The following is a 26825-nucleotide window of genomic DNA, read 5'->3' on the forward strand; positions in this document are numbered from 1 at the left end:
AACACACACGTCCAAGGGTGTGTGTGTGTGTGTGTGTGTGTGTGTCTTTAGCTGGCTTTGTGCACAAGTTTTTTAGTGGCTGTTTGGCCAGGATGTTGCGTGTGTTTTCCATTTGGAAGGTGGGAAGTGAATGAGTCACACTGACAAACCACAGACACGCGGCCTTGAGGTTCAAAATGAAGTGTTGGTGGCCATCCTCTTGCCTTTGTCCATCACAGACGTGGAGCCTCTTCATCATCACCCACGTTGGTTAACAGCGTCTGTGTCTATGCTAATACAATCAGGAAACGAGGCAACCCATCTCTTCCTTTCCAGAGAGAACAGGGTGATCAGCCATTAGTGATTCACACTGATGAGCCTCCACTAATTAAGCAGAATGTAATTAGTGATTACATAATATTTGAGCTCTTGCAACTGTCATTAGTGTCCACGATTCACCAGAGACGAGCCCTCCTGAATGGAGTGTGATTGCTGCGGCTGAATCTAGTTAATCTGGGGTATCTTAATCAACACGGGATGTGCTTTAGGCAGCAGTTAAAAGCTCTGGTGACCTCGGAGAAAACCCTGCCATCCACCAAGGTCTGGATTGCTTATGATAGGGATCCTTTTCCAAAGAGAAATTTAATAATTAAATGGCCCGGAAAACTTGAGGGCAGAGTTATTGGATGATATTAACACATTTAGATTTTTCTGTAGCAGGTATGGTGACCAAAACGTTGTACTGGTGCTGGCCTTAATTTATGACACATCTGATATTGACTCAGGGTGTGTTATCTGCTGAAGTTATAGTAGTTTTTGTAATGTGGCTAGGAGAACAAGAGTAAGAAATAGTTCTTTATAAGAGGAAAGATGACTATTTATAATGGCCCTCTCAGAGCACACTTTTGAAAGTTCGTTTTATGGAACAAAACTTTAGAAGCGATAACATTAGAGTGATATTTTGCTTCCTGTAATAAGGAAAAGTTGGGTTCATGAGATATTACATTTCACTGTGTCCTGAAGTCAAGATGGATTTTCAAGGCATTTGTAGCAGGAGCTCTTGGTGCCCGACCCCGTGTTGCTCAGTCAATGAGTTCACCTGCAGCTGCATTAGACAGCTCTCACGTATACTGTAAACTTCCTACCCCAAGCATCTTTATCACCTTGTTTTTCTTCTCAAAGGCTTTCTTCAGCACCCCGTGAAGTTGGTCAACCCACTTGTAGGACAGCCTGTAAGTGTCAAGGATTCAACAACTCTGGGGTAAGTCTCAACAAAAGGGGGCTGGGAGTTGGTGGATCAATACCCCAGCTCCCCACTCTGAGGATGTGTTCCACAGGGTTTCTCAGAGGGTTTCCAGCACCATGGAGTCTATAGTGATAACCTGCTTGTAAGTACTGTTCTCCCTCCCTTGCCTCACTTCCTGACTCCTCCCTGTTTTCCCTGGGGTCACCTCCCGTGATGGTTAATTTTATGTGTCAACTGGGCTGGCCGCGCGGTGCCCAGATTAAACATTACTTCTGTGTGATCTGTGAGGGTGTTTCCAGAGATTAGCATTTGAACTTGTAGACTCAGTAAAGTAGATTGCCTTTCCCAGTGTGGGTAGGCATCATCCAATCCAGAGAGGGCCTGAAGAGAACAAAATGCAGAAAAAGAAATTTGCCCCCTTTTTTTCCTGCCTCACTGTTGCGCTGGGAGCCTTCCTAAGTCTCCAGGAAGGAGACAGCAGATCATGGGAATTTTCAGTCTCCATAATTGTGTGAGCCAATTCCTCATTATGTATAATCTCCTATTGAATCTGTTCCTCTGGAGAACCTTGACTAATCACCTCGCAAATAAACTACATGCACTCAAGCCCTTGCGCAGGGTCTGCTTTTGAAGAAACCCAACTAAAAAATCCTTCCCTTCTTACCCTCCTCCCAATCCCAATACTTCATCACCCTTAGAGAATGTAACCAACTGTGATAACTTCCAGTAGCCTCACTGTAGGTGTGGCAAGCCCTCTTGGTATGAAGTTTTTACCACTGAATTTATGTGAATTAAAACCTTTTATACCAACCATAATTTGTGCTTTAAGTGACAGTACACATAAATGGTTGTTTCCAATGTGAGATTTACACAGGTTTACAAATTTCAAAAGTCCGAGTAACTTAATATGGTCCAGTTTTTCATAAAATAATACGACTATTGAAGATCCAAGGAAAACAGCAACTCATGATTTATGGGATTTTCTCCTGTTTACGTATTTTATATAAATAATAAATATACTGGCATCTTTGCTTTGTAAGGTGCTTTCTGGTGGTTGTTTAAACAGCTCAGCCTTTCAGATATTGTTTTAGAAAAGTTCTGCTGAGTAATCATAATTGACATGAACTTAGATCACCACTTACTCTGTGCCAGGCACTGTGTTAAGCTTTCTGCTATAAGAGCTATTATCATCCCCACTTACAGGTGAGGAAAATGGGGCTTAAAAAGGTTGTGATGTCTTGCCTAAGGCCACATGACCTCTAAGCGGAGCAGGCAAGAGTCAGCCTAGGCACTCTTTACCTTAAAGGCCGTCATTAATTTTGAGATTAGAAAACTGCCCTTAGGGCTCTTCTACTCTGAGGGGCAGCAGGTGTGCTGGGATTTATGGCTCCTTGGGAAGAGACGTTATGGATTTATGTCTCTTTGAATGGCCCACACAATGTTAGATGGGAGCGGCATCTTGCCCTGGTCAGGACATGCACAGGAGGGACCTGTACTGTCCCCGTAACTCCCCTGTCAGATCAAACCAAAGTCATTTCCCAGCTGATTTGCTACTGGAATACTACTAATGCTACTGGATACTGCACCTGGCCTGGCCTCCTTTCCTGTCCTTCTTCCCCACTCTCCCACGGGTTTTTCCTGGGCTGAGGACTCAGTAAGCCATTTCACAGGAATGCTCATCTCAGGGACCATTTCTGGAGAACCCAGTCTAAGACAGAACTTAAGAAAGAGTCTATCAGTTCTAGGAGCCAACATCACCCAGGAAGGTAAACCTGCAAGACCAACTTGAATTGGGAAGCATGAACAAGGTTTTTCATTATTTGAAATAAAATATGATTGAAATACAGTTGGAAAAGATTTGAATGTCTATCAATAATGGATGAATTGAATAAATTACAGCACATTCATACAATGGAATAATATGCAACCATAAAAAAGAATGAAGAGACTTCATTTTAAATTAGTAGAAGTAAATTCAATCTACTGAATAGGAGGAAAAAAAAAGAAAAAAAATGCACTGAAGAGAAAATGTAAAATAAGAAGGTAGAGTAACATCTAGTATATTACTAACTGTAATAAATATATGTGGCTTAAAAACAGACTCTTGGACTGTATTTTATTTTATTTATTTTTTATTTATTTTTTATTTATTTTATTTATTTGGTTGTGCTGGGTCTTAGTTGCATCAGGCAGGCTCCTTAGTTGTGGCCAGTGGGCTCCTTAGTTGTGGTTGGTGGGCTCCCTTATTGTGGCATGTGAACTCTTAGTTGTGGCAGGCATGTGGGACCTAGTTCCCTGACCAGGGATCAAACACAGGTCCCCTGCACTGGGAGCGCGGAGTCTTAACCACTGCACCACCAGGAAAGTCCCCAGACTGAATTTTAAAATCCAATGATATATGCAAGAGACACTCTTAAAGTGGAAAGGTAAAGAAAATTTGAAACTAATGGGATGAAAATGCTATACCAGGAAAATACAAATCAAAGTAAAGCTGGTGTAGCAAACTTAACATTCAACAAAATAAAATTCAAGGCAAAATATCGTTAATAACAAAATGTTATTTAAGTGCAGAGGAAAAGTAAGACAAAAACTATATATCTGTCCTAACTACATATAGCCCTTCTATACCAAGCAACAGCTGATAGAACAGCAGGGAGAATTGGATAAAGCATTAGTTGTTTTTGAGGCTTTAATATAGCGCTTTCAGAAACTATTAGACCAAGTAGATTAAAAATAAGATATAAAAACCAGAATAGTACAGTATAGCTTGAGCTCAGACATATATAGAGCTCTATATTGAGAAACAGAGAGATTGATTTTTCTTGATCACCAAGGAACTTTTTAATTTAAATTTATTTATTTATTTATGGCTGTGTTGGGTCTTCCTTGACGCACAAAGGCTTTCTCTAGTTGTGGTGAGCAGGGGCTACTCTTTGTTGCGGTGCGTGGACTTCTCATTGCGGTAGCTTCTCTTGTTGTGGACCATGGCCTTTAGGTACGTGGGCTTCCATAGTTGTGGCACACAGGCTCAGTAGCTGTGGCTCGCAGGCTCTAGAGTGCAGGCTCAGTAGTTGTGGTGCACAGGCTTAGTTACTCCACGGCATGTGGGAGCTTCCTGGACCAGGGATCAAACCCATGTCCCCTGCATTGGCAGGTGGATCAAACCCATGTCCCCTGCACCACCAGGGAAGTCCCCACCAAGGAACATTGTTGAAAAAAAATGTTGTACTAGGCCAAAAAGTAAACCTCAGTACATTCCAAATAACCAAATATTATATTTTCTCTATTTGGCTATTTTGTCTGACATAATGGGATCAATTAGAAATGAGGAAAAGGGACTTCCCTGGTGGTGCAGTGGTTAAGAATCCGCCTGCCAATGCAGGGGACACGGGTTCGAGCCCTGGTCCGGGAAGATTCCCACATGCCGCGGAGCGACTAAGCCCGTGTGCCACAGCTACTGAGCCTGTATGCCTAGAGTTCACGCTCTGCAACAAGAGAAGCCACCTCAATGAGAAGCCTGCACACCACAAGGAAGAGTAGCCCCCGCTCACCACAACTAGAGAAAGCCCGCATGCAATGAGGACCAAACACAGCCAAAAATAAATAAATAAATAAAAATTAAAAAAAAAAAAAAAAAAAAAAAAAGAAATGAATACCATTTTTAGAAATTATAGCTAAAAACCTGATATATTTATAAATTAAAATATATATTACTAATTAACCCCTGAGTTAAAAATGAAATAAATAAGGAACAAAGGAATATTTAAAACTGAATGATAATTAAGCCCTCCTTTTCAAAATTTATGGTTCTTAGCTAAATATAGCACTTACAAGGAAGTTTTTCACCTTGAAATATTAATTAGGAAACCAGAAATATTAATAATAAATATTCAACAAAAAAAATCTGGAAAAAGCATAACAAGGTAAGTACAAAAGAAGAAAGGAATAAAGAGCAGACATTCATGAAAGAGAGAAAAAATAAATGAGTTCTGAAACCAAAAATTCGTTCTTTGAAAAGATGGAAAAGATAGTCTGACTTCTGACCTCTGCAAATAATGACAAAGAGTAAACAACTACAGACACACCAGAAACTTAAAGGAAAAGAATGTTATTATATATGTATGCAAGTGATTAAAAATCCTACATGAAATGGTTAAATTCCTAGAAAATGATATAACATCCCCAAATTTGTATACCAATAATAGATAACTTGAATAACTAATAACTATTAAATAAATTGAAATTATGGTCAAAGACCTATTTTTCCCCAAACCTCACATGCCTAGATGGTTAAGATAAATTCTTAAAAAGGTTTTGAAGGAGCCGCTAATTCTTGTCTTAAATAAGGTGTTCCAGAAGATAGTGGAAAAAATGTCTGCTTGAACCCTTTTATGGCATCATCTTGGGTCTAAGACTTGACGAGAACAATACAAAGAAAGAAGATCTTAGGTCCATTTCATTAATGAACAGAAACCCTATATAAAATATCGGTTAACTGAACCCAACAGCATATAGAAATATTTCAAGTTCAAGTAGGATTTATCCCAGGAAAGTAAGGATGGTACATTCTCCATAATAATTAACTGAAGGAGAAAGTCATGGGATTTTCTTAATTAACACAGAAAAAGTATTTGATATGGTTCAATACCTATTCATGACTAATTTAGCAAATCAAGAACAGAAGGGAACTTCTTTCAGTTGATAAAAGTTTTATACCAAAAGTTGCAGAAATAATTATACTTAATCGAAAATTCATTCCTTTTAATATAAAGACATTGTTTGAAAGTGTATAATGGGGTCATTGGCTGGAGGACACCAGGTAGAATTAATACAATAACACAATAATGAAAGCAGAGGGACTAACTGACCAAATGCCTAGACGAACGCTACTGCTGAAATTCTCATTCCTTTTTTGGAGCTTCCCAGAAAGTTAGAATTCTCTTCCATCCAGATACAAGACCGGAAGACTCCATTCCTGGAAATCTGAACATCCCCAAAGGAAAAATCCAAAAACTCTTTTCTTCTTCAATATTGCCTTGGCTATTCTTGGCCCTTTTCATTTCCATATGAATTTCAGAATCAATTTTTGTTAGTCATTATTAGGAATATAATGGTTTAGTGGCTCATAAAAAACGGCCCTTGGTGTATTTTGTTATTCAAATTGAATCTAGCGAACAACAGAGTGAGACAAGTAGGAAATATCCGTACTTTCATTCAGCTCAACGGCAAAGCTCTGTAAAGCATAATTTGTTCTAATGCATATATCTTTAAATCTTCGGCATTGTTGGCTACGCATTTGCAGTCGTGTCGCTCATAAAGGGGAGGCATTTCACCTTCAAGTTCTCTTCATGTTACTGTAGCCACCTCTACCTGGCGTAAAGAAAAGGGCTTGCCCAACAACTGTTGGTAGCTTTTGGTTTTTCTTTATTGAGAAACTTCAATATTTTTCTTAAGCTGAGTGAAACTTTGCTAACTTACTGGGTTGAGAATTTTAAAACTTCAAACACTACTGAAAAAAACTGTAGACGCTTTGCTTTTACACCCTGGATGCTGGCTGTATCCACATCCTGGTTATCACCGGGGCTTCATGCTACCATCTGCTGCTGTTTTCAAACCACAACATAAACATAGGGTCAGGTTCATTGTCATCGATAATGATTGTATATCCTCATTTCCAGTACTTTTTCTTTTTTGCGGTATGCGGGCCTCTCACTGTTGTGGCCTCTCCAGTTGCGGAGCACAGGCTCCAGATGCGCAGGCTCAGCGGCCATGGCTCACGGGCCCAGCCGCTCCGCGGCATGTGGGATCTTCCCGGACCGGGGCACGAACCTGTGTCCCCTGCATCGGCAGGTGGACTCTCAACCGCTGCGCCACCACGGAAGCCCTATAAGCATCTTTTAAAACTTTTTCTCAGTTACAAAAAACTCTATATAACGTTGAAAATGCCAGTATCTTTCTTTATATTTGGTTAATTTAACTAGTGTTGTCGTGAGGAAGTCTTCCCCTCATGACTTAGCAGTTTCCAAATAGGTGATCATTACACCAGCTGAAGCACCAACTGTGCATCTTGGATAAATTAAATCTCAGCCTTAGGATATGTATTCAATGCACAGAGATGCGCAAAAGGTTAACTATTGAGAAATCTGAGTATTTTTCTAAGGGTATTTATTTAGGATTTTAAATGGACTTTCAGCTGTGTTTCTGAAAGGATCTGCAAAAATATCCTAAACATTTTCTACACTGGCTCAGCTCACTTTCCTTTCCTTACATGAAAACCTGGTGTCATTGGCTCATTCCTAGAGTTTTTCTACCTGTCAGATGAGACACTGCTGATCTCAGTCTCATGACTTTCTGCTAAATTGAGTCGGCTTGACTGCTTGACACTAACTCAGGAAGTTTTATACGATGGAATATGACTCAGCCATAAAAGGAATGAAATACTGCCATTTGCAGCAATGCAGATGGACCTAGAGAATATCACGCTTAGTGAAACATCAGACAAAGATATACTGTACGATATCACTTATATGTGGAATCTAAAAAATAACGTACATGAATGTATATGCAAAACAGAAACGTTTTCCTTTTCCTTCTCGCGCCCTCCAGGGACTTGCGCGTGGCTCGCCATGGTTGCAGACCCTGCATTGCAATTCTCTTCTGATCCTCAATAAACCTATCTTTCCTGGAGAAATATCTGACAGTCTGTTTGCTTCATGTCAACAAAGAACGTTCAGCTGTCTCAGACTTCAAGAGAAAAGATATAGCTGTGAAAGGAAGAAATGTGGCAGCCATCCCAAGACCAGGAACGCTGAGGCCTGAGAACCAATATCCTGAGGATGGCCATACAGAAAGATGGTGTGAAAGATGTACCCAGTGAGAACTGCTGTGTGCAGACCTCCTGGCTGAGAGTGTCTCAAGCACTCAAGAAACATTCTCTCAATCAGAAATATCCCTTCCTGGCAGAGTCAAGATGGCGAACGAGGAGGACGCAGAATTCCCATCTCCTCACAACTAGGGCCCCTAGCAGGCACTGGTGGGGGACCACAGACACCTAAGGGGACAGGAGGAACCCCCAGCGACCAGGTAGGATGTGGGGTGTGGGGGGAGAGTGAAGGGGGAGGAGAAGTGGAGGCGGGACGGGACTGGTGCCCCTGAGGGGCAGCTGGGGCAGGGGAAGGGATCCCACGCCCAAATGGGGAAAATTGGGGAGCCACTGGGAGGGCAGAGGATCAAAAGGGAGCGTGGCCAGGTTTCCCCTGCCCGCTTGGGCCCCCAGGAACCTGCTGAGATCCCGGGCCTGATCCTCTGCCCACCGAGCCCCCTCCAGCCACGCGGGTCCTGAGGGAGTGGGAGGGAGGGAAGGGGGAGCAAAAGTAAAGGGCAGACCTCCGGGAGGGGACCCCTGAGGGGTGGCTGGGGGAGGGGAGGAGTTTCTACACCCAGAGGGACCCACCCACGGTTAGGGGTCCAGCGGCAACTGGGGAGACCCTGGGGGAGATGGTGGGTGAGGGGCACGAAGGAGCAGAAGGGAACGTGGCCAGTGCCTTCCCTGTCCACTTAGGCACCGGGGAGCGTGCTGGGCTCCCGGGTCTAATCTTCTGCCCTTGGAGCCTCCCTCCTGCCACTCTGAACCCAAGCCCTGTCCCTACATCCCAACCCAGGGCCCTACCTCTACACTCAGAGACCCCCTCTGAGACCCCCTCCAACTGCGCTGGGCCTAAACCCCACCCACACACCCTCACTCAGAGCCCTACAGCCAAACTCTGGAACTCCACACTTCAGAGGCCCGCCTTTTGGCCTCTCCCCTTCCACGCAGGTCCTAAGTAGAGGCCCTGCCCAATGCTTGAAGGAAGCCCCGCCTAGGCCCCGCCCCACGCTCAAACGCACCCCCACACCCGCCTAGGTCCCACCCCACCCGAAACCCCGCCCCCGTCTAAGTTCCACACCTGCCTAAACTCCGCCCCCAGAGCCAAGGCTTTTTCTTTTTCCTCTTTAGATTGGGGTTCTGTTTTACCTTGTTGATTCATTGCTGTTGATTCTTTTATATTTTTCCTAATAAATCTTTTATTTTTCTAATTTTATTTTATTCTTTGTACTTTGTTATTGTTCTCTCCTTTTGGTTTGTTACCTCCACCCATTTTTTTTTTTTTTTCTGTTGTGGTTTTATTTTACCTTGCTACAATTGTTTCAAGTATAGTTTTATTATTCCTAATATATTTTTTGTCTTTCTAATTTTTTTTTGTTTTTTATTCTTTGATATTGTACTGCTCCTTTTTTTCTTTCTTTCTTCCTTTTTTTTTTTAACTTTGCCATGAAGTTTGCAGGATCTTGGTTCCCAGCCCAGAGGTCAGGCCTGAGCTCCTGTGGTGGGAGCCAGGAGTCCAAACCGCTGGACTAACAGAGAACCTCAGACCCCCAAGGGAATATCAATTGGAGTGAGACCTCCTGGAGGTCCTCATCTCAGCACCAAGACCTGGCTCTATCCAACTGCCTGCAAACTCCAGTGCTGGACATAAGACAGGAACACAGCAGCACCCATCAAAAAAAAAAGAAATGACAAAAAAAAATGTTACAGACGAAGGAGCAAGGTAAAAACCTACAAGACCAAATAAATGAAGACAAAATAGGCAACCTACCTGAAGAAGAATTCAGAGTAATGATAGTAAAGATGATCCAAAATCTCAGAAACAGAATGGAGAAAATACAAGAAACGTTTAACAAGGATCTAGAAGAACTAAAGAGCAAACAAACAGTGATGAACAACACAATTACTGAAATTAAAAATACTCTAGAAGGAATCAGTAACAGAATAACTGAGGCAGAAGAACGGATAAGTGAGCTGGAAGATAAAATGGTGGAAATAACTACCACAGAGCAGAATAAAGAAAAAAGAATGAAAAGGATTGAGGACAGTCTCAGAGACCTCTGGGACAACATAAATGCACCAACATTCAAATTATAGGGGTCCCAGAAAAAAAGAGAAAAAGAAAGGGTCTGAGAAAATATTTGAGAATATTATAGTTGAAAACTTCCCTAACATGGCAAAGGAAATAGTCAGTCAAGTCCAGGAAGCACAGAGAGCACCATATAGGATAAACCCAAAGAGAAACATGCCGAGACACCTATTAATCAAACTATCAAAAATTAAATACAAAGAAAAAATATTAAAAACAGCAAGGGAAAAGCAACAAGTAACATACAAGGGAATCTCCATAAGGTTAACATCTGATCTATCAGCAGAAACTCTGCAAGCCAGAATGGAGTGGCAGGACATATTTAAAGTGAGGAAAGGGAAAAACCTACAACTGAGATTACTCTACCCAGGAAGGATCTCATTCAGATTTGATGGAGAAATTAAAACCTTTACAGATAAGCAAAAGTTAAGAGAATTCAGCACCACCAAATCAGCTTTACAACAAATGCTAAAGGAACTTCTCTAGGCAGGAAACACAAGAGAAGGAAAAGACCTACAATAACAAACTCAAAACAATTAAGAAAATGGTAATAGGAACTTACATATTGATAATTACCTTAAATGTTAATGGATTAAATGCTCCAACCAAAAGATGTAGACTGGCTGAATGGATACAAAAACAAGACCTGTACATACGCTGTCTGCAAGAGACCCACTTCAGACCTAGGAACACATACAGACTGAAAGTGAGGGGATGGAAAAAGATATTACATGCAAATAGAAATCAGAAGAAAGCTGGAGTAGCAGTTCTCATGTCAGACAAAATAGACTTCAAAATAAAGACTATTACAAGAGACAAAGAAGGACACTACATAATGGTCAAGGGATCAATCCAAAAGAAGATATAACAATTGTAAATACTTATGCACCCAACATAATACACCTCAATACACCTCAATACAAAAGGCAAATATTAACAGCCACAAATGGGGAAATCGACAGTAACACGATCGTGGTAGGGGACTTTAACACTCCACTTTCACCAATGGACAGATTATCCAAAATGAAAATAAATAAGGAAACACAAGCTTTAAATGATACATTAAACAAGATGGACTTAATTGATATTTGTAGGACATTCCATCCAAAAACAACAGAATACACTTTCTTCTCAAGTGCTCTTGGAACATTCTCCAGGATAGATCATATCTTGGGTCACAAATCAAGCCTTGGTAAATTTAAGAAAATTGAAACTGTATAAAGTATCTTTTCTGACCACAACACTATGAGACTAGATGTGTATTGCAAATCTGTAAAAAATACAAACACATACAGGCTAAACAATACACTATTTAATAACCAAGAGATTACTGAAGAAATCAAAGGGAAATCAAAAAATACCTAGAAACAACTGACAATAAAAACATGATGACCTAAAACTTATGGTATGCAGCAAAAGCAGATCTAAGAGGGAGGTTTATAGCAATACAGTCCTACCTCAAGAAACAAGAAACATCTCAAATAAACACCCTAACCTTACACCTAAAGCAATTAGAGAAAGAAGAACAAAAAACCCCAAATGTTAGCAGAAGGAAAGAAATCATAAAGATCAGATCAGAAATAAATGAAAAAGAAATGAAGGAAACAAGAGCAAAGATCGATAAAACTAAAACTGGTTCTCTGAAAAGATAAACAAAATTGATAAGCCATTAGCCAGACTCATTAAAAAAAAAAAGGGAGAAGACTCAAATCAATAGAATTAGAAATGAAAAAGGAGAAGTAACAAGTGACACTGCAGAAATACAAAGATCATGAGAGGTTACTACAAGCAACTATATGCCAATAAAATGGACAACCTGGAAGGAATGGACACATTCTTAGAAAATCACAACCTTCCGAGACTGAACCAGGAAGAAATAGAAAATATTAACAGACCAATCACAAGCACTGAAATTGAAACTGTGATTAAAAATCTTCCAACAAACAAAAGCCCAGGACCAGATGGCTTCACAGGTGAATTCTATCAAACATTTACAGACGAGCTAACACCTATCCTTCTCAAACTCTTCCAAAATATAGCAGAAGGAGGAACACTCCCAAATTCATTCTATGAGGCCACCATCTCCCTGATACCAAAACCAGACAAAGATGTCGCAAAAAAAGAAAACTACAGGCCAATATCTCTGATGAACATAGATGCAAAAATCCTCAACAAAATATTAGCAAACAGAATCCAACAGCACATTAAAAGGATCATACACCATGATCAAGTGGGGTTTATCCCAGGAATGCAAGGATTCTTCAAATACGCAAATCAATCAATGTGATACAGCATATTAACAAATTGAAGGATAAAAACCATATGATCATCTCAATAGATGCAGAAAAAGTTTTTGACAAAATTCAACACCCATTTATGATAAAAACTGTCTAGAAGGTAGGCATAGAGGGAACCTACCTCAACATAGTAAAGGCCATATATGACAAACCCACAGCCAACATCATTCTCAATGGTGAAAAACTGAAACCATTTCCTCTAAGATCAGGAACAAGACAAGGTTGCCCACATTCACTACTATAATTCAACATAGTTTTGAAAGTTTTAGCCATGGCAATCAGAGAAGAAAAAGAAATAAAAGGAATCCAAATTGGAAAAGAAGAAGTAAAGCTGTCACTGTTTGCAGATGACATGATACTCTACATAGAGAATCCTAAAGATGCTACCAGAAAACTACTAGAGCAAATCAATGAATTTGGTAAAGTAGCAGGATACAAAATTAATGCACAGAAATCTTTTGCATTCCTATACGCTAATGATGAAAAATCTGAAAGTGAACTTAAGGAAACACTCCCATTTACCACTGCAACCAAAAGATTAAAATACCTAGGAATAAACCTACCTAGGGAGACAAAAGACCTGTATGCAGAAAACTATAAGACACTGATGAAAGAGATTAAAGATGATACAAACAGACGGAGAGATATACTATGTTCTTGGATTGGAAGAATCAACATTGTGAAAATGACTATACTACCCAAAGCAATCTACAGATTCAATGCAATCCCCATCAAACTACCAATGGCATTTTTCACAGAACTAGAACAAAAAATTTCACAATTTGTATGGAAGCACAAAAGACCCCGAATAGCCAAAGCAATCTTGAGAAAGAAAAATAGAGCTGGAGGAATCAGGCTCCTGGACTTTAGACTATACTACAAAGCTACAGTAATCAAGACAGTATGGTACTGGCACAAAAACACAAATATAGATCAATGGAATAGGATAGAAAGCCCAGAGATAAACCCAAACACATGTGGCCACCTTATCTTTGATAAAGGAGGCAAGCATATACAATGGAGAAAAGACAGCCTCTTCAATAAGTGGTGCTGGGAAAACTGGACAGCTACATGTAAAAGAATGAAATTAGAACTATTCCTAACACCATACTCAAAAATAAACTCAAAATGGATTATAGACTTAAGTGTAAGGTCCAACACTATAAAACTCTTAGAGGAAAACATAGGCAGAACACTCTATGACATAAATCACAGCAAGATCCTTTTTGACCCACCTCCTAGAGAAATGGAAATAAAAACAAAAATAAACAAATGGGACCTAATGAAACTTAAAAGCTTTTGCACTGCAAAGGAAACCGAAAACAAGACAAAGAGACAACCCCAAAGAATGGGAGAAAATATTTACAAATGAAGCAATTGACAAAGGATCAATCTCCAAAATATACAAGCAGCTCATGCAGCTCAATATCAAAAAAACAACAACCTAATCCAAAAATGGGCAGAAGATCTAAAGAGACATTTTTCCAAAGAAGACATACAGATTGCCAACAAACACACAAAAAGATGCTCAACATCACTAATCATTAGAGAAATGCAAATCAAAACTACAATGAGGTGTTACCTCACACCGGTCAGAATGGCCATCATCAAAAAATCTACAAACAATAAACGCTGTAGAGGGCGTGGAGAAAAGGGAACCCTCTTGCATTGTTAGTAGGGATGTAAATTGATACAGCCACTATGGAGAATAGTATGGAGGTTCCTTAAAAAACTAAAAATAGAACTACCATATGACCCAGCAATCCCACTACTGGGCATATACCCTGAGAAAACCATAATTCAAAAAGAGTCATGTACCACAATATTCATTGCAGCACTATTTACAATACCCAGGACATGGAAGCCACCTAAGTGTCCATTGACAGAAGAATGGATAAAGAAGATGTGGCACATATATACAATGGACTATTACTCAGCCATAAAAAGTAATGAAATTGAGTTATTTGTAGTGAGGTGGGTGGACCTAGAGTCTGTCATACAGAGTGAAGTAAGTCAGAAAGAGAAAAATAAATACCATATGCTAACACATATATATGGAATCTAAAAAAAAAAAAGGTTCTGATTAACCTAGGGGCAGGACAGGAATAAAGACGCAGAAGTAGAGAATGGACTTGAGGACACAGGGAGGTGAAGGGTAAGCTGGGATGAAGTGAAAGTGGCATTGACATATATACACTACCAAATGTAAAATAGATAGCTAGTGGGAAGCAGCTACATAGCACAGGGAGATCAGCTCAGTGCTTTGCAACCACCTAGAGGGGTGGGATAAGGAGGGTGGGAAGGAGATGCAAGAGGGAGGGGATGTGGGGATGTATGCATATAGCTGATTCACTCTGTTATACAGCAGAAACTAACACAACACTGTTAAGCAATTATACTCCAATAAAGATGTTAAAAAAAAATAAAACAGAAACAGACTCACAGGTAGAAACAAAGGCATGGTTACCAGTGGGAAGGGGGAAGTGGGGAAGGGCATGCTAGGGGTATGGGAATAAGAGATACAAACTACTATGTATTAAATAGATAAGCAACAAGGATATATTGTACAGCACAGGGAATTACAGCCATTATCTTGGAATAATTTATAATGGAATATAATCTGCAAAATTACTGAATCACTATGCTGTACATCTGAAACATACTATTGTAAACCAACTATATTTTAATTTAAAAAAAAGTTGTTTTATGGATAGCAAAAGTTTCTAAGGGGCTCCTTTCAATGTGACCTCTGACCTCAAAGATTACTTTCTGGCATCTCCGCCCTCTTGTACCCTCTGTTCTCTCTGTTTTCTGGAAGAGATCCCGTGTGAAGCTGCCCCACAGATTCACAGAGGGCTCCATTTCACGACCCCTCCAGCTGCATCACCTATTTATTTATAACTTAGACGGAACCCTGTGGAGATCTTCCCCTCAGCTGGCCTAGATTTATACAACCTATGAGCTACAGCTCAGTCTAAAACTGTGACTAAGCTGACAGCAAGCAGAAAAGATCTTTTTGGAGTAGTGTCTTCAAGGATGGAGAAGGGTCCAAGCAGCGTGGAAACGAATGTGTTAAATTCACTCTAACTGGATTAAGGGTCTCCTGGCCAGCAAGCATCTTCCCTTTGTCTCAGCAGGCTCCCAGCTGGCAGACGGGCTCACAGTTTGCTTTCAAATATCTTGGCCTGGCCAAAGGATCTGGTGTTTAAAAGGAAAGAGGCACATGAAGACTTCCCCCGTCTGCAACACTCTGGGCAAAGAATCTTCTTTGCCGGGTGATCTTTGGCTGTTGCAACCTATGAGAATTAACAGTTCAAATAAAGGTCCTTCTCCATTTGAGAACAAGCAATTCATTCAAGCACAGTTTCCTGCTCCAAGCTGAGGTCTTTTGTATTTTTGCATCAGCATTTTCCCTTTCTGTCCATCCCTCCCTCCATCTCTGGGGTGATGGAAGAGGGAAGATAAATTATAGTCAGGGTCCCACTTCCTGCTCTGTTATAGTCTGAATGGTTTAGCCACTAGGCCCCTGATGAGTAGGAGAAGAGCTGAATTCTGAGTTTTGGGAGCATAGCAGATGCTGTCGGTACCCTGCCCATACTCCCTCAGCCAACCCCAGAGGTGGCCTGTGGACTGTTCCCTCACTCACTGAGCTTCCTTCCACCAGGCACACCATGGAGTGCCAGGGAGTAAACACACCAGGAGTGACCCTCAACCAGTGGGAATTAGCGGAAAAACATTCCAGTGTCCTGGCCCCTCAGAGGGCCCTGGGAGAATGGAGCCCTGGGTGACACCGTGGTGACACCCTCACTCATGCATATCGGGCTCCTTCGTGCCTAACTGTCATCACGTCCTCACAGGGCTGCTGACATTAGCTCCCAAACAAACCTTCTGAATTCAAGTCCTCATCTCAGGCTCTGCTTTGGGGGGATCGCAAACTAAGTCAGGCAGCCTGGACCACTGGCTGCGGCCACCACGTGCGGGCCAGAGAAGCAGTGGCGGGAGAGGCAGCCTTGCCTGTAGCAGCCGCCCGGGGGCTGGGAGTTGTTTACCACGTCCCGTCCCATTTTAAGTTGGTTCTTTTTTTGTTGTTTTTGCGATACGCGGGCCTCTCACTGTTGTGGCCTCTCCCATTGCGGAGCACAGGCTCCGGACGCGCAGGCTCAGCGGCCATGGCTCACGGGCCCAGCCGCTCCGCGGCATGTGGGATCTTCCCGGACCGGGGCACGAACCCGTGTCCCCTGTATCGGCAGGCGGACTCTCAACCATTGCGCCACCAGGGAAGCCCTTAAGTTGGTTCTTGCCCCTCGATGATAGACACCACAGTCAGAGCAGGACGGTGTCCAGCAGGGTTCCCGAGTGCGTGGAGCACAGGGCTCCCACTCAGGAGAGGGGCCAGTGGAGACTGAGATCCAGGCCTGCCCAGCTCTGCCCACCAGGCCTGAGCCTTGGCAGGGGGCTGGGGCAGCAGAGAAAGGGGGCCTTTTGCTAGTTGGTGCAACCAGTGGGGACACCAGTCATCTCCCCATAGGGGTGGCTTTTCTAATTTGCCCAGAGAGTCTTTAAGTCTAGCAGCCCTGCCCAGTGGAGGATCACAAATGGGGTTGCCAACTGTGGTCTTTTACCTGGTTCCCATCTTCCCGAGGAAGATGCTCTGTGCTGCCCAGGGCGAGGTCCCAGGGCAACTGGAGGCCCTGTTCCGGGAGAACCCTGCCTCGCAAATGTCACCACCTCCAAGGGAAACTCTGGGACTAAGGTCGCCTCCCGCCATCATACCATAAAAACCATTGAAATACAATGCGGGTGTTCATTTGATTTTCATTACATCGATTTGCGTAAACTCATATTCACAGGTCACTAAAAAGAAATAACTCGTATAAACTATTGGGCAGTTACTAGTGAAACTAAACATATGCATACCAGCAATTTCACTCCTAGGCATAGATTCAAGAGAAATGATTGAATATGTCTACAAAACACGTGTTCAGACTGATAGTTCTCCATTTCAAAACCATGGAAATCCTTGTTCTTGCACACGCAGAAATAAGTCAAAAGACCTGAACACCAGGCTCCTCTTCTTTGCCCATTGTGGGGGCTCCATCGCCTGGTGTGTCCTTCGTCTTCTCGGAGCCCAGTGAGTAGGTGACAACCTTTACACCCACAGGGCTGGGTGGCCCATGATGCTCTCACACTGCAGAAGCGCCTCTGAGCCACAGCCCACGAGCACTGCCCCAGGGCTCATTTGCTCATCTGTGAAATAAAGGAGTCCAATGAGATGATTTTTTCTTTCGACATAGCTTTAGGGTTTTTTGCAAAAAAATTGTGTAGTTGTTACCAAAAAAGCTAAACAATACAGGAGGCATAAAGAAGAAGAATAAAGAATCTTACCTCCCAGGGATGACTGCCATGAACAATTAGGTAAATATTCTTTCTGACATTTCTCTACATGGATTGTACACCCCCGTGCCCTCCTCAAAGCCCACCGCCCAGCTTTTAATTCCAGCTGTTGCCACGGCCCCCAGCTGTGCAGGTGTAACCTCACTCCCCCCCACAAGGTGGAGCTCTTGTGCCCATCCTGGTTCAGGGGCTCACTGGAAGCAGAAGGGAGCAAAGACCCCACGGGGCAACCCCTGACCCATGGGGCCCGGATCTGGTGGATAAAAACATCTCTCACTTGTTCTGCAAGAGGACAATTCTGAGGCTGTCTACACGTCTTCTCAGAGGGTCCCAAACAGGACTGAGCACAGGGTGATAGGCTCAACAACTATCCTTGGGTTGGCTCTTCCTGTGTCACTCTCCTCCAGCCCTCCCCTCCTGTGCCTGTGATCACTTTCCACAATAAACTGCCCACTGGTGAGCCCTTATCTCAGGCCGATCTGGGGGGAACCACATACACTAAGACCTGTGTGTGTGTGTGAATGTGTGTGAATGTATATACATTTCAAATAAAGGCTCCATGCTATAACACTATTCTATAACCTGAATTTACACTTTCTGTGTCAGTAGGTATATAGCTATATCCTGATTTCTATTTTGTATTATAGAAAATCATGTACCATGCTTTACGTAACTCATTAGATGGTTTCTGGGTTTTTGCTGTCTCACGTAGGACTCCACCCTCGAATGAAAATAAGCTGGATAATTTCTGAAGTCTTGGCCAGTAGGAACTAATCAGCCTTGAAAATGCAACTCTGATTGGTAGCCGGAAATGTCATTTCTATCTCACCAGTTAAGAGCTTCCTCTGAACCTTGCCTGGGGTCTAGTCTCAGCCTGACCCCATGGGGTGCTCTGGAGGGTGAATTGCACCACGGAGTTTACATCCCTACAGGCACATGTGAACCCTTAAGAAACAGTCACTGGACACTGGCTGCCCATGGAGTGGACTCATACCCCTCGCCCGCCCCTAGCCACCCCCCCACCCCCAGGTAGCTTCCCTTTTGGCCAAGGGCCGTGCTCCAGAGAAGGAGGCAGATGAGAGCCGCTGGCGGCCACCACTCCCAGCAGCTGGGGGACAGGTACATGGCCTGGTTAAGGGGAGCTGGGCAGGGCATCAGCGGCGTGCATATAATGTATAGAATTACACATGTACAAAATATTACCTTAGCGAGCATATGCGCACGTATAGAATATCACTTTACTGGAATTATAGGTTCTTTCTCTTTATGATATATGTGGATTATCAATTTTCAATCCACACCTTTGCTATATACTCGGTAAGGCTGCCCCTCCCATCCCATTTCCAAATACTCTGATGAAGATGTATTAGAGTAGGTCTCAGCTAAGCCGCGGCAAAATCAGCACTTAAGATGTGATGCACCATTAGGCGTATCGTAGTAACTAACGGCCCTTCATGAGCCAGTGTTTCCAAGCTGCATAAAAACCAGTTCCCGAAGTCACATGAGGTCCCTGGGGACCCTCTCACGTCGCCAGGACAGTGCGGTTTGTCACACCTCCAGTTCCCTCCCGCTGAGTCCGCATCCCACCCCTTCTTCCAGCCAGCCTTGCGCCTCCTCGCCCCTTGCCTCGCTCACTGCCGCCCTCTAGAGGCCGCTCCGCCAGGCGCCCTGCATTTGCCCCGCGGGTCCTACGGGAAGGAAGCCCATAGGCGTCTCTGACCCGGGATCCCAGCTCTTCTGCGGAAGAGTGAAGGAAGCCTACACCCTGCTTTTTCACCTCTGGGCATCTCCAGGTCGCTGCTGCTCTCCGCCGAGCGACCTGTCTCCCCTGCCTGGGTTTCCTTCCCACGCCGCGCGTCCGAGTGCACCTGCAGCTCCGAGGGAGTCCCGGGAGGGCCTGTCCCTGGGTCTGTCCCCGGCTCTCCTACCAAGGAGCAGCCCCACCCCTGTCCCACCTGTCGGCCTCTTTGAGACAGCTGTCCAACGGGAGGAAGGGCAGTGCCCACCTCATTGGGCGTTAGGAGGCTTCAAGGAGCTGACAGGTGGAAGGTGCCCAGCACAGTGCCTGGTCTGTGCAGGGACTTAATACATGTTTGCTATTATTGGCGTAAGGTCACCCAACCACTAGCTTTCCTGCGTCTCATCAAATTTCAAGGTAAAGATGGACCTTTTCATTTGTCCATGTCTAGGTTGAATTAAAAGTGTCTGGCAGCCTCGGTGAGGGCTGGACCAAGTCTGTCTCAGCGCTGATATGGCTGGGAGACAGAAAGCAGCTAGGATGCAGCCCAGCTTTAGGCAAGCAGTGTGGGTTTTAGGGTTGGAGAGAAGTGGGTTGGCATTCTGCCTAACTCACCTCAGCCTTGGCTTTCTCATCAGTAAAATGGGAAAGCAGTGCCTCCATCACAGGGTCTTTATGGGGACTAAATGAGGAAGCAGAGCCTGGTGGTTGAGAGTGTAGTAGGTTCTAGGGCAAGACTGCTTGGCTGTACACAGTTATACAACTGCCATCTATTAGTTGTGTGACTGTGCGCAAGCTTCTTGACCTCTTTGTGCCTCAGTTTTTCCATCTATGAACTGGGAAAACAGTAACATCTACTTTGCAGTAGATTAAATGAGTTAACATCTATGCTAAACACTTATCTATGGTAAACACTTAATAAACAGGAAGCTCTTTATAAGTATTATAGAACTACTATATCACTATTAGTATAAATTAATTATTAGCATAAAATGAAGAGGATGACAAGTAGTGAGAACACATTTTTTATGAGTTGAATTTAGTATAATATAAAATGTTAGTTGTTTTGTGTATTTGCCCCAAATTTGAAATAACGCATCTCCCTGAAATAAAAATTAATCCAGAATGGTGTCATTTCAAAGCTGACAGGTTTGGGGGATTGTACACTGGTTTAGGCTGTTGCCACGTGGTTGGTAATCAGAAATATTCACCTCCTTTTTTGGGGGATTAGCGTTGAGTTATGCAGGCTTTGCACCACGCAGTTGCTTCAGTGCGTGAAGTGCCACCACCTTGTGGGTACAAAGCCCTTGAAGGCTGTCTGATGTGGAAGAGGCAATTACTATGGAGGTGTGGTCTTCAGTCAGGTACCGAGCAAACCACTTGGGTTCCCATGAGCTTGGCTGTGCCCAATTCCTCTTCCACTAGCCTAGAGGGACTCCTTAGGAATCGAAGGGTGGGTGACATCACCACCCTGATGTCACTACCTGGCATGGAGTTTCCTTCCCCACAAGCCTCGTTTTTCTTTTTTTTTTTTTGCGGTACGCGGGCCTCTCCCTGTTGTGGCCTCTCCCGTTACGGAGCATAGGCTCTGGACGCGCAGGCTCAGCGGCCATGGCTCACGGGCCTAGCCGCTCTGCAGCATGTGGGATCTTCCAGGACTGGGGCACGAACCCGTGTCCCCTGCATTGGCAGGTGGACTCTCAACCACTGCGCCACCAGGGAAGCCCCCCACAAGCCTCTTGAGTCAGCGTGCACTGCACCTTTTTTTTTTTTTTTTTTGCCACGGGTATGGGTCGCTTCTCCCGCCACATTCCAAGTGCTGTGACTTTGGGAGTGCCTTTTCCCTTGCCTGTGTTGCATTGTCTATCAGAGCACTGGGTATACAGTTAACATGCAATACATTCTTATCAACTTAAATATTTTTCCACATTCGGATCAAGAAGGGGGAAAGGCTGTATTTGCTGAAATTACCCATTCAGGACACATGCCTTATTTGTACATTCGTGTGGATGTTCACATGCACATCTATTGGGTACTTAATAGAGGGCATGAACGTGCATGATCTCTTTCCCTTTCTGATCTACTCCCAGGTAGGGCACAGCCACAGGCTCCTCAGGTGCTTCATGGGATCTGAAGCAGCAGCTGAAGAGCTGGGGTCTCAGTGGACACCACCCGCCTCTGCCCTTCAGCCTGATTCCCTGTCATCTTCGGCTGAGTTCCCACAGAAGCAGACTCTGAGATGAGGCTTTGTGGACAAGTGTTTGGTGTGACGCCATGAAGCATCAGTGGGTTGGGTGCGGGGGGGTGAGGCAGGTGGGTGAAGGCAGCCAGGAGTAATATCAAGTGCACTGCCACTGTGAGCACCTGGGAGGGTGGGGTAGAGCATGCATCGGCGTTTTCCCATCCTCAGGGCAAAGAGTTGGGCTATTTTTCCAGAAACTTCCATTTTCCATTAATTAAGGGCTTCCCTGGGGGTAATTACTTCCTGGTGCTTCTGGTCTGCTCCTTACTGGCCATGGGGGCTGCAGCCAGGAAAGTCCCCAGGCAGAGGGTGGCAGTGGCTTTCAGTGAGAAGTCGACAGCTGGTGTGGACAGGGCACAAATAATGTTTGCTCTATCTGCTAAGGAAAAGAGTGTATACAGAAATATTCTAACTACGCCCATGCTCTTAGGATGCAGTGTTCTGGTTACATACTGCTGTGTAACATGCTGAAATTACTGGCTTAATCTCCAACTACTGTTTCTGTGGTCAGGAATTCAGGGAGCTGGACACATCTTTCATTCAGTTGCCCTCAGTCAGTGGCTGGAGCCGGCTGAGCAGGTGGATGTCTGGAGCGGCTGGAGATGGGTGGAATTTCCTTCTCTTCCCATGTGGTCTATCTGCCTGGGCTTGTCGGGGCTTCCTCACAGCATGGCAGCCTCTGGGCCATTGGGCTGCTGAAGTCTATGAGCTCCAGCTCTCACAGTGGAAGCTGCATGCCTTTCGATGACCTCTCCTTGGAAGTCACTTGTCCTGGACTCTATGGGTACAGGCGTGTTACAAGACAGCTCAGGCTCAAGGGCAAGTGGATTAGACCCCACTTCCTGATTGGGGAATGGCAAGGTTCTAGAAGAGCATGTAGGACAGGTAATAGTGAAGTGACCATTTGGAGAATACAGCTTGCTCTGTATGTGTGTGGTGTGTGTGTGTGTGTGTGTGTGTGTTAGTAAAAGCTGCCATCTTTCAACACCTATGAAATAAATAGTACCAAGAGAACAGCAAATGAGCCTGGGTCAGCACAAATGCCTTGACTAATGAGCTATGCAGAACCGTCCAAGTTTGGTGCATGTCTGAGGCTGCCCACGTGAAGCCACTGCCCCGAGCTGTCAGTGGAGCTGTTATGCTTCTCAGCCAGCTGGAGTGTGTGTGTGTGTGTGTACATGCATGTGCATTCTTAGATGAGGCGGTATTGGCTAATGATTATCAACAGCTGCAGAAATGAAGGAAGTCAGTGACACAATAAAAACTCTAATTGCTTGGCAACAGTTTTTAGGCCTCATTAGGTAGATTTGTAACAGCTTCAAGAGAAATAAACTCCTGTGTCATTAGATAACAAGGCAAGAAATAGGTTATTTCCTTTTTGAAAGGTATGAAAGCTTCCAATTGCCTGATACATTCACTTAGTAGATTATTTTCTGTCATCTCAGTAAATTGAATTTTATCCCTTGCTCTTAAAACGCTTTCCTTTAAAATAAGGTTACAAAGTTCAGAAAAGGCATATTTTAAATCATAGTCATCGAAAGCAGAAATCAACCTTGTCTAGAAGAAGTGCTCCAGGAGGAAATAAAAAACCCAAACCTGGGCTTCCCTGGTGGCGCAGTGGTTAAGAATCCGCCTGCCAATGCAGGGGACATGGGTTTGAGCCCTGGTCTGGGAAGATCCCATATGCCGCAGAGCAGCTAAGCCCGTGTGCCACAACTACTGAGCCTGCACTCTAGAGCCCGCGAACCACAACTACTGAGCCGGCGAGCCACAGCTACTGAGCCCACATGCTGCAGCTACTGAAGCTCACGCACTTAGAGCCTGTGCTCTGCAACAAGAGAAGCCCCTGCTCGCTGCAACTAGAGAAAGCCTGCGTGCAGCAACGAAGACCCAACACAGCCAAAAAGAAAATAAGTAAAATAAATAAATTTTTAAAATACTTAAAAAAATACTTAAAAACCCCTCCAAAACCCAAACCTTTAGAAGATCATTTTCTCCCATATTCTTGGGTGACTTGGCATTCAAATACTATTTTGTAGAACACATTTTGCAATATAGTGCCCAATTTAGATTTTAAAAGAAAACCCCAAATTATATATGGTTCCATATACGTTCTTTCTATGGAAATTCCATCAAAGCTTTCCTTGTTGAAAAGTTTTAATTTCAGTTAAAAAGGACAAAAGCAGAACTCAGGCTTGGCTCCAATATAATTTTGGCTTTCAATATGTTTGGTAATCTCATGCTTTCAATCTGTCTGTGACATATTTCAAGCCTGTCCTTTTGTTCCTTGTAAACTCTCAAATCTTTCCAGATAATACACACCATACAGGCACACCCCCCTTCACACACATGGTCAGGTACAATATGGTACATGAGCAAGGTCAGTCATCTTTTCCTTGTAGATGCTTGAAAGTGGACCAAATCAATGTAGCAAAAATATTCACAGTGTTTCACATCTGATTTCCAAGGCTTAACTGTCCTTGCCTATACTGTTTATCACTTTTACTCATTCACTACCAATTTTAAAATCCATTCTCCCTTAGGCAAAAGGCATTTGGGTGTTTAACAGTTTCCCTGGTTTGTTCTACTCAAAGCCCCAGCCCCTCGGAACATTCAGACCACGGATGGGAGAAGCAGGCAGAAGTCAGTGCTTTGGAAATTCTCCAGCATATTCTTTGGTGCCAAATAATGTCTCATGGGGGGGTGGTTTCTAATATCTTCCCTCTCCCACACTGAAAACCTGGAAGGGTCTAGGAAAAGAATATTCTATCCTCAGCCGTCATAATTCTAAGCCCTGGGCCAGAACAGTTTTCTTAGAATCATGCCCCTGTGAGAAGAAGTGATTGTAAGTTTCAGCCAAGAATATCCTTGGCTGGAGAAACATACATGAGGTCAACACTGTCGGTGCCCACCCACATCCCCGTCCCCTGGCCCTCACCACTCCGTCCATGCCAATGCCTGGGTCAGTCCTGGAACCTGCCCAGCTCAGACGAAGAACAGGCCAAAGTGCCAGAAATGGATGCTTCGGGAGGAGCCCTCAACCAATGTCAGTTAGGAGTTGATGGACACAGAGCCCAGCCTCCTTGGCCCCTGTGTGGGACAACTCTGGGGAAGTTCCACATAGTCACCCAGATGTCCCCAGTGGGATTGGGTCCCAGCTGCCCACCACGGTGACACACTTACCTCAGATTGGCTTCCCTCTCTCACTTCCGCACCCCCCCCCCATCCTTCCTGGAATCACCTCCCACATAACATACTTGTCCCCAGATTCTTGTCTCAGGGTCTGTTTTGGGGGGCTCCCAGTGTAATTCCATTGGCCAGGGCAGTGAAGTCTAATATTAGATGCTTCCACTGGACACAGGTGAGGCTGGTCCACATGGCACTGACTAGGGTTGGCCGTGCAATTCCTGGCCTCTCACTCCCCACCATGCACTGGACCCATCTGATTCCTCCGTGTGCCAAGAGTCCATACTCTGAAGTGAGATCATCGTGTGCTTGATCCAGCCCCAGCCACCTGTTGCTGGGTAACCCTGCCCAAGTTACTTACCCTCTCTGGTCCCAGCTTCCTCACCTGGGACTGGAGATCAAACTAGTTCTTACATCAGTGGGTTGTTGTACGGAACGGATGAGAAAATGTTCATCAAGGGATTAGTACAATGCCTGGTACACAGAAAGGACTTAATAAATGTTAACTATCATGACTATTATTATCGCTACCACTGTCCTTGTTACTATTAGATCTAACTTACTTCCTAAAATGCACTTCTGCGTGTAATTTAGAAGTTTGCCATCTATTTCTTTGGCTCTGTGTTAAGGTAGATATGAGACAAAGAATCCAAATTGGTCATGAATTTTGATTCAAGACATTTCTGTGGCATAAAATGCCTGAATTCTGGAGCTTGGCATTCGCAGATGCTAAATCGTGTGGTGACAAGCTGCTTACTGTATCTTGAAAGGAGAGAGCGTCATCTGACATTCTCTCTAGATCTTCTCTCCCTCATTGCAACTTCGTCTCCTGGAATGTTTCTAATTGTGTTTACAATTTGGTAGGAGTATAATTTGGAAAAACTACCCATTGAAAAGGTATTTTAGCTTAAAAATCTTCTTCAACTACAACTTTTCTCTCTTCTACCTCCAAATTATGTTCTCATCTAACACAGTTCAGGGCAGCTGTTCCAGAAAGTGACAAGGTACTGCATCTTTGGGTGGAAAATTGACTACATTGATTTTACCGTGACCCAGACAAGCAACTGTATAAAAAAGAAAAGCAGAATTATCTGGGGAGCCCCTCTGTGTCCTCCCCAGCCGAACATTTCTAACCTCCTCTGTCTTTCTTCCTAAGAAACTTCTCCTTCCTCAACCTTTTCCTCTCCTGCCCACCAAATATCCCGGGTCTCTTAACATAGGTTTCAACATGGAAGCTTCCATCAGTGAGAATTCTTTAACGAGCGATTTCTAGCCTCCCTGAGAAAGGGGACTCTCTGGTGGTCTCATCACAGGACAGAGTGTGCAAGGCTGGAGGGAGCGTTCCTGTGGCCGGTGATCACGCGAGGTGGGTGGCACATGAAACGTGCAGTGGCCTGAGGCCTTGCTGGCGGTCTCTGTCTGGATGTGGCCTTCAATGCCACCTCACCCTTTCAGGTGCTTGATCTCTTCCTTATTGTTTCTTCCATTTTGGCCCCCTCTCGGCCCCCAAAGTTGAGGGAGACTCTGTGATAGGTTGTTGACACCCTAATGCTGTTAAGCAGAATGATGGGGTTGGAGTGTATTTTAGGATGGCCTAGGGGACCGGAGAGCAGGCATTTCTCAATCCGACCCTGGGCTACAGCTGTTTCCCCTCAAGGATTCCAGTAGAGGTAGAGACCGGGATGGCTGTCAGTCATGTTGAGCTGCCAACGTGCAGAGTCCAGGGCTCTGGGAGCTGAGCTGGGGAGATGGCCCCGCCCAGCACTGACCCGCCAGAGCAGACCCCTGG

The sequence above is a fragment of the Phocoena sinus genome, chromosome 15, assembly GCF_008692025.1.
Source record: "Phocoena sinus isolate mPhoSin1 chromosome 15, mPhoSin1.pri, whole genome shotgun sequence".
Lineage (NCBI taxonomy): Eukaryota > Metazoa > Chordata > Mammalia > Artiodactyla > Phocoenidae > Phocoena > Phocoena sinus.